At 35.6% G+C, this 13,683-nt stretch overlaps 1 long non-coding RNA gene across 1 annotated transcript in view; it reads left to right on the top strand.

Moving 5' to 3' along the window:
- LOC140697364 (uncharacterized) overlaps positions 1-5,159 on the top strand; it is a 37,848-nt gene extending 32,689 nt beyond the window's left edge. Inside the window, exon 3 of the long non-coding RNA XR_012074324.1 lies at positions 5,099-5,159. This is a non-coding gene — a long non-coding RNA (uncharacterized lncRNA). The remainder of the gene's footprint in view (positions 1-5,098) is intronic.
- The last annotated feature ends 8,524 nt before the right edge of the window (positions 5,160-13,683 follow it).

The following is a 13,683-nucleotide window of genomic DNA, read 5'->3' as shown; positions in this document are numbered from 1 at the left end:
ATATTATCTAACTCCTAAATGGCTATACTCATTGCAGATGTTGTGGGGGTTTGTCATAACCTTTTCAAGCAGGCATTTGACTCTAAAATTCGTGTAGCTTCAAAAATGTACAGTGATAAGAATATGTGATTCAATTGTATGATTCACTGACAAAGAATCAAGCCAATCTATATTGTCATTTAATTGAATATATTATAATGGCTAAATTATGGTCATCATGTAGCATAAAATTATTGATTAAAATACAATCACAATGATCATGAAAATTGCCTTTTTGCTTTCTGAAATTTTTTTACTGAGACTAATGTGTTTAACTATTGGCTTTGAAAGATATAATCTATTCTGTGAATATATCTACATTGACCCCTTTTCTCTGAAGAGGAAGTTGTATATGAGTCAAAACTGCCTTCACAACTCTCTCTCCCTCTAGTGTTTTGAAGGCAACTAAGACACCTATAATAATTTGAATACTTCACTTTGTGAAAGGAATATTCAGAAATAATAGCAGGTAGATAAGAAAAGGAGTTGGTTTGGTCAGACTTGAGAAGCGCCAATTTGCCAAATAAAAAACACAAGAGATATTTAAAGGAAAAAAGCAAGGTTAGCAAGTTTACGTTAGTTTGTTCATTGTGCAAAAAAAGAGCTATATTTTCTCTCATTATTATGTATTCAAAAAATAATGGCATATCCTCTGACAACAGCATTGTAAAAGTCAGTGATAACGTTTTTATTATGATAGCAGTAATTTGCAGAAAATGCTTAAGGTTTCATTTAATTTGGGGACTAGAACTAGATAGTCAATCCTTTTATTTTTTGTTACCTAAAGGTGCAAAGTGTGTGTTTTTTCTGACTGTTGGACATGTGTGTTTCTGTGCCTCCTGCCAAGAGTCAGTCTGCTTCCAAAGACCTCTCACTGTGGGCAAATCTCTGTCCCTAAGGCATGAATTTGACCACACACATTTTTAAAAAATTAATATTATTAATTTGATATTTTATTTGATCAGTTTTATTTACAGGAATTGAGAGATATTAACAAATGACACAAAACTCCTTAATATCTAGCCTTAAAAATGGAACCACAGGATTCTAAAGCTTATGAGTAAAAAACTATCCATGTGGAGAATTTGTAAAATCTTCAGGATTGTAATTTACTGTTATGTATCAGAAATATTTTTTGCCTTTGTAAGCTTATTTACTGAGATCAGGAACCAAGAATCTTCAAAATCACATTTACTGGATTCTATCTATAAAATCTATAATCTGTAAAACCTATGACCAATTCTTTCTCAGAGATTCCCAAGTTTGGGAATATTCCTGACCTAGCTATCAAAAGGTAACATTCTTGACTATCTGTGAATATAGGATTGTGTGTGTCACAGAGCAAGACCAAGCCATTTTCCTGGCAGAACATTATAGGCATAAATATACAACAAGAGTAGCAAAAATGGTAGGTCTTGTAAGTTTCTTATATTATACGTGAAATAGTATAAAATTAATTCAAGTTAGACTGTAATAAATTAAATATGTACGTTATTACCTCCAGAGGCTAAAAGCTAAAACAAAGACTTACTCTTTAGTATCTAAATAGGAGATGAGTGGAAAATACTGAAGCATACTCAACTAATACCAAAGGAGGGAGGAAAAGAGAAATTAAAAAGATGGGGAAAATAGTAAGCAAAGAGCAAGGTGGAACAAATATTGTCAGATATAAAAGAAGAAATAGATAAATCCAAAACCATAGTCAGAGAACTTAACACTCCATTTTCAACAATTTGTAGGACAAGCAGGGGGAAAATATAATTAATGGTATAGAAGATTTGAACAAATACATAACAAACTTAACCAAATGAAGGACATTTAGATAACACTATACACAACTTCAAAATAACTCTTTCCAAGTGGGTATGCAGAGTAATCACCAAGCTATGCCATGGAACAAGTCTCAATGAATGTCAAAGAACTGAAATCAGAACAAAAGTTGGCAGAAGAAACAAGTGCCACTACTTAGCCTCTGTCACTCTTGTCACCCTGTTGAAATCAGTGCATCTATTTCAATTATTCCTTTTCTCCATTCCTTCCCCAGTGCTCACTCACTTTGGCAAATAGTTGCAACTGAAGGAAGATTTATATATATATATATGATTATATATATTAAAGATTTCATATATATAAAAGATTATGTATAATATATGTATATAGTGTTGGGATATTCCCCTAATGACAACCACTTTTCCAATAATTCACTCCTGGGAATTGCATGGGGGATGGGATATAACTTTCTTTCATGGAACTTAGGGCAAGGTTTTTTCCCACCAAGCCTAAGGTTATATTCACTGAAGAGAGCAAGCAATGCCTTAGTGTACTTTTCATCTATTTCATCTTGGAGACCCCATGATCCATTATCAAATAGCAAAGATTCTCATGGATAAAACAATTCTCACCCCTGTTCCCACATTGTGTCCTTCATAGTAACTCTGCCTTCATTGTCTCTGACAGTAAAACACTACTTTAATGATTTCATAACTCCCATTGAAATGAAGGCAGACAGGATAGTTAGAGGGTGAATGAGTGGACTGCACATGATACACCCCTATCTCCCTATGTATTGGGCTTTCTTCTTGTACATAGTATCAAGGGCTATTCACTTCATTCATTGTAGACCACAGTTGAATTCTGCTTTTAGTTAACCAGTTGGGGAAATGCTCATAACTGCTCAAGCTAGCACACTGAAACTAGCATCTTTGGCAAATATCCCTTATTAATAATTTTGCTGTATTTAAAAATTATTTTTTTCTCCATGGTCCATCTATTACTAAAGAATCCACATGCATATTTCTCAAGTTTTTTATTCTTTTTATCTGACATTTGAATTCTTTCGACATATACATTTCTGTTCTTGGTTTTACTTGGTAATTGACCCCTTGGGCATGCTGAGATCTGACTCTGGCTAGAAGATTGGAGGTTGTCGGGCATGGTAGTGGTAAAGCATAAGAATAACTAGCAATCATCCTTGGTAAAGTTAGTCTAGGCTCTCCAAACAAGGTAAATCAGCCTCTTCAGACTGGAAGATGGAGCTGCTTTTGCTCAGGACAGTTTGGAGATCGGGTACTCAGAATCATTTGAATCCTATCAAATGTCACTATTCTAATTCTCAGAGCCTCATTTTTCAGTTTTTCAAATTGAAACCCTAAACTTCACAGAAAAAATGTAGCAGTAATTCACTCTGTATTGTAGAGTTTCTGACTTGTCAAATCAGGTTCTTTACATAAATTTGAGTTATAAGAGATGGAATGTTCTTTTCCTCTGATGCTGCCTTGAGCTGAGAACATCAAGCCCTGAGCCTGTCATGTTCTTCCTCTAGCTCCCAAGTACAGTTAAACACAGTCAGGCTATCCAAAATTTTTGTACTCTTCATGCTTATCATTCTGTTATGTGGCAGTTACCATGCGGTCTGCCAAAAGTATGCCTTTAATAGACACTTTATTCCAACCAGACATGTTTTCTTAAGGAGCCATTATGCTGCTGGTTGACAAAGACTACTAGTGTTCTGTACTCTGCTTGTAACCAGACCCTCCTGCCTTCAAACCTAATCAGGTCAGATGATCCATTCTTTAATAAATATTTATTGAGGATCTATTATATTCTAAGCATATAAACATAAAAAGAGAGATACCACTCTGACTTCATAGAATTTGCATTCTTTTTTGAATATAGATAAAAAATAGAAAACAAATATATAATACAGTAGAATATGGTATGATAAGAAATATGGCAGGATGTGACACGATGTGATATAATGTAACATAACAAATCATAATATCAGGTAGTAAGATCATTAAACATGTCCTTGGATTCATAAGGATGTCAGGGATACTATTTTTAAATAGAAAAGTTTCTTTTCAAGGCAAAAAAATTCTGAAAGTATATTCCCATTGGTTGCTGATTCTATATGTTTGATTTTCCTTTAAAAAACTGACATTTATAAATATTACTTCATATTTAATTGCTTAAATTATTTCACAGTACACTTAAAGGACCTTAGTGAGTTGTAAAGTCAAACAACTAAGTAGAAAATAAATATCAAGATCTTAAAACAAATTAATAATTTATCCGCATTCCCTGTGAACTTTAAACAGTTAATAATGCTCAGACTCCATGCCTTGTGTCAGAAAGCGCATCCTCCTCTGTGAGGTTGGGCTGGTCATACCACCCACACGCTTTTGATCATTACCTAGATATGCAATGGTCATGTCAGTAGCTAATTGCCCACGTTAGCTTCATCATTTTTCTTGTTAAAGAGGGATTTTTAAAATGAGCTCAATATATCAGCCTTTTTAGCAGAATTATTAATAATACGTAACCCTCATTTATTATTTGGTCTTTTTTTTCCTGAGCTCTTCTTTTTCTGATTAATTTGTAAAGCCTCTGAAAGACTGTTAGGAATCATTTTGCTCTCACTTCACCTTGCTAACACTTTTACCTAAAACTACAACAAATTCATATCTTACAATTTATTCTTTCTTAGTTATTCTGGTTTGAAGTTGGCCTAATTGTCCAAATTTATTCACTTGAATTTTAAACCTTAAAATAAAGCACATTTGACCATAAGCAGAATGAGATAAGATTCTGTAAATGGGTAAAGCATGAAAATGTGAAATAAAAAAAAAATATAAGGATCAACAACAACCCAAAAAATGCAGTGATCTGAGTGGAAACCTGGTTATAAGTTCCTAAAGCAAAGTTCATGAAGGAAACATGAATTTAAAAAAATCACTTTAATTATATTTCCCAAAAGGCATTTTTCTCCTGGTGCTAGAGCCTAAAAGAAATTTCCCATTTAAGCTATTTTATATGAACATTAACTAATATAAGTACATGATTTTCACCAAGTTACTTAACCTTCCCACCTCATCTGCAAAAATGGCTTAAGTTTTTATATCTTGTATATCTTCCAAAGTTGGTGAGACAATGAATTACAAAACTGAATCTTAGTTCAACAAATGTTTTCTATGCTTAGCATCTCAGGCACAGTTCTAGGTATGAATATAAGCAGTGAATCAAAAGTCAATGTCTGCCCTCATGAGTTTATGTTTTACAGGAAAAGGGAGAAAATGAAAAAGGGAGAAAATGAACAAATGAAAAGAGTACAGCATAATGGTAAGTGCTTTGAAGATAATGGTAAGTGCTTTGAAGCAAAACAGTGAGAGCTATGGGGAAGATAGATGTGTATTTTAAATAACCAACTCGGGGGAAAATTCTTCAAGAAGGTGGCATTGGACCAGAGACTTGAATGAAATAAGGGAGGGAGCCACAGAAAGATCTGAGGAAGGAGAATTTCTGCAAGAGGGAATGTCAAGAACAATCTTTCTGAAGTAGGAATGAAACTCGTAGATTTGGGTGAGGGTGAGAATTCTAGTTGACCAAAAAAGAATCAGTGACAAGAAGACTGAACTAGGTTAAGGGGTCAGAGATACAGGCAGGCGTTAAATCAGGTAGACCTTTTGTCTGTGGCAAGGAGTTTGGATTTTATTCTGAATAGAATGGAAACCATTGGTGGGCTTTGAGCTGTCACATGACTTTATTAATTTTTTTAAATAAAAGGTCACCAGGATGTCTCTGTTGAGAACTAACTGCAGTAGAGCAAGAACAGAACTATGGGGTGTCAATAAATCAGCATTTAGAGTAGTTTAAGAGGCTTAGCTTAGGGAAGGGGTTGCGTTTATGCTGTACTTTGAGTATAAACGTGACATCTGATGTTGGTGGGGCAGACATAGTGTGTGATGAGAGGATTCAGGGATGGCTCCATGGAGAAGCAGGTTTCCAGAGGGAAATCCATAGTTCTGGTTTAGACATTTTAATTTATGCATACTCATTATTCATTCAAGTGTAGATGTCATACAGGCGGTTGAATATGCCAATCTGGAGCTCAGGGAGGAGTGAGGGCTATAAGTGGCATCTAAAGCCACAGGATTATACAATAGTAGCTAATGAATAAACATATATAGATACAAGAAGAGGGTGAAGGTCTTAGCATTGGAGCACTTCAACATTTAAAGAACAGAAAGAAAATGGGAAGCCTGAAGAAGTGATTGAAAACTAAGATTCAGTGTAATAAAGGAAAACCAAGGGAGTTAGATATTCTAGAAAACTTGTGAAAAAAACCTAATTAAAAAACAAAGAAGTCATCATTAATGTCAAATGTTGAGATCAAGTAAATACAGGTGAAGAATAGACCTTGGATTTGGCAAGACAGGGATCACTGGTGACCTTGACAGTAAAGTGGTGAGGTTGAAAGCCTGAGTGAAGTAAGTTTAGAACATGAGGGATGAGGAAGTGGAGACACAAAGTATACATAACTCTTGCTGGAAATATCTTCACCCTTCATTTATACTCTCTCAGGTTTACCTACATGTCTTTCCCCTAGATCCCCTTGTTCCTGAGCTTCTGATTTTTCTCCTTCCAGGTCCCTGAACAACCAACTTACGAGTCTGTATGTATTCTCATCTATGTCACATAATTTCCTATATGAAGTGGATGACCAGGTACATCACCTCCAAAGTTCTGCCCATTGGGAGAAGTTCCCCTCACCACTATATTTCAGGGTCATACTTGAGTGGAGCGACAGTCCATACGTAAATTAAGCATGAAATTTATTCTCTCCATCAGCTGGTTCTATGGGACCCTTGCAGCCACATGCATGAGTAATAGGTATAAATGAGTATAAGTACAACAGTGGTGGATACGTGAGGGTCTACTCTTTGGCTCTACTCTTGCCTGATGCCACACATACCACTTCTGTCTTACAATAAATTGCTGGGCCCACTGAAGCTTATGTTTTAGAAAGCCTAACAGAGCCTGGCAAAAGATGGTCAGCTCTGGCTACACGATCAATTCGTGTCCCATGATCAGATGTTCATTTACATTTGTTTTGCAGGGTTGTTAGGTTTATTCATGTATTTATTTATTTATTTAATGGAGGTAATAGGTATTTACCCCAGGACCTCATGGATGCAAAGCACATACTCTCCCAACTGAGCTACACTGGCTCCCACCCTTCATTTGCTATTAGAGCCTGGGAGCATCCAGTTGCTGTTTTTGGAGTGGTGTGAAATTTTCTGCTAAAGATTTTTTTCCCAGAAGTCAACGGGTCTATATTATGTTTATTCGCCTAGGAATGGGGATTCCACGGCTTCTTTATCAACCACAGATATATCTAAAACTAATGTCTATAATCCCCATCTCAAAGGCTGCTTCCTAAAGAGCCCAACTACAATAGGTATCTAATGGCTTTCATCTTTTAAGCAAGTTTTAAAATAACAGATATGCTACAACAAAACCATTATTTTCTTTACATAATAAAAACTAAGCAAGAAGTTGAAAGAACTTTCTAAATCAAATATAAAATTAATATAATGCAGCCTAACCATAATAGTATTAACTTGCTATTATTTGTCACAAATATTACACCACTGAGACTTCATCAATTTGTAGTGTTTAAGAGGTAGGAGTAGATAGGTTATTCTTACAAATGACAATGGTGAACAGTGATAAATAGTTAGAATCTATTCAGTTTAGGGCCACAACAGTCAGCTTTCAGTTATTTTATTGCATTGATTGCTGAGAAATAACCTAAATTATGCTAGCATGAAGATTTGGGTCTGAATCACCTTTTCATTTTTAAAACACATAATCTCAGATCTAGAGTCGGTATGGCCAATTTAAAAAGCAGAGTTCAAAAAGCTGGACCCTCAACCTTGAGATATTTCATATCTCTTCTGGATGGAAAACTATAATCTTTAATTACATCTCAAATCAATTTATTTAATATCATACCATTTTTGCTATAAAATTAATGTGACACAAAGGAAATATTTACAGAGTAAAAGACAGTCATTAAAAGTTTAATTATAGTATCTCTAGACAATATAACTCCAAGACACAATTTAAAATCAAAAGTTTCCAAAGAAAGAATTTTGTGTGAGTACTAATCTACAGAGCTGACCCTCTGAAGTCTTTAAGTTCAAGAAAAATAAGATATTTCACTTCCAGTTAATCAGTAGATTACTGACAGTAAAATTGCTAATGATACCTTGAGCCCTAAAATTGGATTTCTTTATCTGTTAGACAAAGCAATGGTTTCTAAAACGTGCTGTAAAGAGAAGGTAAAAGTACTTGGTCAGGGCCAAATACAACTCCAGCTCTATCTTAGTCTCTATAAACAAAGCAACTCTGCTTTTGCCTACTTCAGATTGTAAGCTTCTAAAAAGAGTACCTTTAGGAGATGATCTTAGGGGGAAAAGGAGTAGTTTGTGTAGCATTGTCTTAAGTCTGCTGCACTATACATACAGCTGAATCAATCTGTGCTGATACTGTAAATTTCGACAAACCTATTCTGCAAGGTTAAAAACCTACATTAAAGGTTTGAGATTTATAATTAATGTCTCTATGTTAGTTGATCCTCTTGATTACATTGATGAGAATGTTTTGGTGTAGGGAAAAAAGAGGTGGGTTTTGTATGCACAGAAAGACTATTTAGAAATTCATTTTGGGAACTAAAGGTTATTACTCAATAAAGTTACACATTCAAAACCCTAGTTTTCCCCTAATTGTTAAGTTTAAGTTGCAAATTTTAATATTGTATTTGTGACATTGTAGATTTTAATAAACATTTTTAAGAAGACTTTGAATAATGTTTGGTTGTATTTACATATATATAATCTCCATATATTCATGTATATATATATATATATATATATATACTGATATATTTCAAGTGACATTTATAAATTTATAAGTTATTTTTATTTTTACATACTTTAACTCAATAAATTAGAGCTTGCTGAAACTGAATATGATTTTATTAATCTAAAAATTAAACTTAAAAAGGTAGTGTGCTTTACATTTTCTTGAAATTCTTGTTCTGTAAAGAAACATAGTATGATTTCAACTTAAAATTATTTTTGAATAAATCGCTCAATTATACATTTTTAAATGGAGTAATAAGGCTTTACTTTAAATGTCAAGATTCTCTTTAATATCAGAGTAAATAAAATGGCAGCCATGCACACATTCTTTTCTAAGAAAATATTTATACTATGTTTTTCATTTCCCTTTATAGTAGATTTTGTGATGAGCTGCTGTGGCAGATTATATTTTCCAAAAATGGTCACAGAGATCTTTCTGGTCACACCTCACTTCCCATCAAATGGCAGAATCTATTTCTCTATCTCCTAAACCTAGGAAAGTTCTTTCCATTGCCTCAAAAAAATAGAATGCAGAAAAAGTGACAATGCCACCTTGTTGTAAGGAAGCCCAGGCCACACAGAGAGGCTACAACTCAATTTCAGGTCTTACCTGATAGCCAGCATCAACCACCAGACGTCAACGAGCAAGTCTTCAGATAATGTTGGCTCCCAGCCTTGAAGCTACTGCAGTTGATGTTGAAGGGAACAGAAAAGAGTTACCTTCACTGAGCTTTGCCCAAATACAAATTTGTGAGCATAATACATGTTGTCATTGTTTTAAGCCACTAAAACAGGGGGGTGTTAAGCAGCAGTAGGTAACTAATTCAGTTGCTCAAAAACCCCCCTTACGACTGTGGCACCCATTTCTCTAGCTGGTGAGGGTGGGAGCAGCTGATGGGGAGGTTTTCAGCTGAGTCACTCTCTGGAAATAGCCCTCAGCTAAAGAGATTTGGCATACAACACCCTAAGTAACTTGTCCTTTTGGGGTCAGCTCATACCAAATGACTGGTTGATGCAGGAATGCTAACGTCCTCTTGTCCTAAACACCATGAAGGTGGAGGAGTTTGAATTATCTGAGCTCCCTATGAGACCTTCTTTGGGATGCATCACACATCAACTCCTCTCTTTTCCCAGTGGTATTTCCTTCACTTCCCACAGGTGTTGATCCTGAGAGCATTCCCCAAAAGAGTTCCTATTCAAATCCCCAACTCAGACTCTGTTTCCCTGGAATCCAACTTAAGATGGCTTTCCGTCTTTAATTTAAAATCTTCCCATAGTTAAAAGATGCACTCTCACTAGTGAAGACAACATCTAAGATTTTAAATGGAAGCTGACTGGATTCTTGTTGGCCATCCTGATGTGACATACTGAACCTTATTTATATTTGCTGTGTCAATAATTTCATTACTCAAAGGAGATGATCCTGTAGTCCAAATCCTTTGATTCAGTACTCAAAGAAGTCTGCAAAACCTACGCAGGTACATTATTCAGAGTCCAATCAGGAGACAGTAACCATAATGGTTACTTGAATTTAATAAAAAGAATTGTTAACTTGTAGAAGGTGGATAAATGGGGTAAAAGACGACTCGAAAACAGCAGATACAAGAAAGCAACTGCTACCTCTAAGCTGAGGGAATGTAGACAATAAAACTAAAACAAAAACAAACTCAAACCAAATAGAAAAATGAAAGACTAGGAGAGCCCTGGCCTCCAGGTTGAGATTCAGACCTCTTCCAATAGGGTGAGCATGGAGACCGCTTGTGGCAAAGCAACTTCCCCAAGGATATGAATGGGAGCTAGTCTGTACAAGTGGCCTGTAGTTGCTTGGTGGGTGTGGCCAGGACAGAGCTGCTCAGAAGTGACCATTGGCAGGAGATCATAACCAAAGGGCACAGCTGGACTGCTTCTGCAGGAGGCTCCTAGGCTCTCTCATTGAATAATAATACTGCAAGAACAGAACCTCAGAGGAAGTATCTTCCTGTTACAGGCTTGTAGTATCTCTCCAGTGCCCTCTGCTGATGATCCTTAAAATTTTGCCAGTTGTCAAAGTAAATATGTTAAGGGGGTCCACTTTCATTATCACAAAGCATGGGAAAGAGATGATTTAGGGCTGAAAGAAAATGATTGATTACTGGCACATCAGGTTAAATATTCAATTGGATGCTGCATTTATTTTGCTCTTTACCTCTATCTAAAAGCTTAAATACCTTTGAACTTGACAGAATTCTGCCCAATTTCAAATTCTCAGTATCATATAATTCCAACTACATTTAAAATGCTATCTGGTTGAATTCTGGTTACCTCACATGGCTTTTTATAACTGGCTTTTGCCCTTTAAGAGATCAGCTTATCCTCATGCTGCATAGTACAGTATTGTTACCTCAATTAACAAGAAATTTATTTCAAGAAAGTACATGAGAATAAGTAATACAGGAAAGGGAATCTCAGCTATGTGATCAATTTTCACAAGAAAGTAGGAAAAAGTCATGTAGTTGGTTGTCTCTGAAATCAGAACACACTTGCAATGGTAGGTAGAAGCAGCCAACGTTGAACTAGTGACTGTATTAGCTGATTGCCCCTCAGTGGTGGAAATAATCCCTTCTTAGTGTAGTATCTTAAGCAGATCTCTATCTTTTCTTTGGCATCTACCAACCAAGTACTTTACTTTTAATCTGTAATGATTTTTCCAACTTAACTGGATATTCTAACTTAGACTTTATCCTTAACTGTAGTTTATTCTCCCTTCTAGCATCTGCATGTTGCCTTTTCTTTGTAGGTACTTTAGCCTCTGTTTCTGCTATGAACATGTTGATGTTCCCCTCATATGACGACTTCAGATTACAAAGAAATAGACTTTGATTGGTTTGGCCAATGAATAATATCTCTTCTTGGAAGTGACTGCATTTCAGGCCATCCCATAATCTCCTTGCCATCCTGTAGATTGGCTCTCATTGAGTTAATGGTCAATCCCTGATCCAATCACCTATAATGGGTGGTATGAGTTCATATGGTAGAAAGTATAGTCACCACCTCTATGTTAGAGATCAAATTGAGTTGCTCTTCTCAGTAAAGTACTGTCCACATGAAAGGGAGATATTTGAATGGTGGAGCAGACCAGAGACTTTGAAAGGTCCTCCCTAGTATAACACTCAAGCTAAAAACCCTGATTAAAGGGAGTTCCCCAAAGAAGTTCCAGTCAATGGTTCCCAACGGTGGCTTTTATCACTTTCTGTCAGCGCCATCAGCTGCTTCTGTTGACCCTGCTAACAACGATAGATTCTCCCATGGGTTTCTCTCTTTGACAGTGCCCTGTGTGCCTTGCCAACAGCTTGCAAACCCCTTGGAGAATGAAGAGTTCACAATTGCCCTCTCAGCATAATTCACAACTGAGCTACTGCTGAGGCACTGCTTTTTCAAGGTTATTTTGTATAGTCACCTACTATTGCAGTTGGAATTGGGCCATTTCTCTGAAGCCTCCTTGGTTCACAGTCAGCTCACGCTCATAAAGCACAATATGTCTTTTTAAGGGGAGAGTTTTGCTGTATGGAGCTCACACACACACATGAATTTTAAAGGATGAAAACTGCAGGGATGGAAGGAGCATGTTGGTTTAATGTAAATCCTACTAATGTGAATTTGGACTTGGCTTTAATTTTTACCCTTGTACAGACTATAAAAAAAGATATTAAACATCGATGCTGGGAGCCTGAAGGACTCCTCTGGATCACATGGTCAATGCCCCTAATTTTACAGATGTAGAAAAAGAAAAAACCAAAAAAAGTTCAGAGGCTTTTTCTCTTTGTCAATAGATAATCTGAGATTAGAACCCAGGCTCCTTGAAGCTGAACTCCATCTCCTTTCTAAATATCATGCTGCCCCCTAGTGTTACCGAGATTTCATAAGAACTTGTGATTTCATTCACAAGAACAAATTTCCATTAGTGTAAAGATTTACAAACCTAAGATGCATGATCCAAATTTAGATTAAATTTAAAATGATCCAAAGAAGATCTAATATAAAGTGCATTTTACAGTATTTTGTTATTTATTAGGATCACTGAGCATACTTGAAAATATGTTTGTCTTATCTTCAAAAATAAGTCTTCTAAGATTAAATTAAAGCCCTAGCAAGTAAAGAACAAAGTTGTGTACTAGGGCAAGGGGGCAGATTCACTTAAAACAACAACAACAACAGCAGGAGCAACAACAACTTTAATTAATTAAACTCAATCTTTCTCAATATACCAACGAGTTCCTTTTCTGTAGTTACAGGTAGGGTTAATTGGCATCCTGAGGCAACTTGGGGGTCTATGAGAAAACTCACAAAATAAAAGGAATCAAAGAACCACTTTTGTAATAGGAGGAATTAATTATCGTGGAAAAATCAGGGGGAAAAAAGCCAAATTAGAGTACCACAGTGAGTTTTACCACATATTTTCTTTCACCCCCTTCCAACAAAAGGCTATATATTTATAAATAGAAGGGCAAAACAAATTGAATGCAAATAAGCAAATAAAAAATACTGACTTGATACATTACCAGAAGAAAAAGAATCAAAAAGTGTGTAACAGATGTAACTGGGTAAGACAGAAACAGAAGAGAAAATAGGGCAACTAATAAATGAGTGGAAGCAAAGAATTAATTATTACACTAAGAAGGCTGATATATTGAGCTCATTTTAAAAATGTCTTTAAGGAAGAATGAAGACGAAAAATTTAAATAAGGGGGAACTAGTGAAGGCAATGAAAATTGCTAATAAAAATGTTGAGAGGGAAAATGTGGAATACACTGTAAAACAGAGAATAGTGATTCAGAGGATCTTAAGCAGAATTATGGGAACTTAAAAAAGAAAACTCTGTGATTGATATACACAGTCAAACATATGAGCACTGTCTTGGATTTAATATGTTTAATTGAATTAGCTATGAAATTCCAAAGAC

Source organism: Vicugna pacos, chromosome 7 (assembly GCF_048564905.1).
Source record: "Vicugna pacos chromosome 7, VicPac4, whole genome shotgun sequence".
Lineage (NCBI taxonomy): Eukaryota > Metazoa > Chordata > Mammalia > Artiodactyla > Camelidae > Vicugna > Vicugna pacos.
This window is presented reverse-complemented; position numbering and strand designations above follow the sequence as displayed.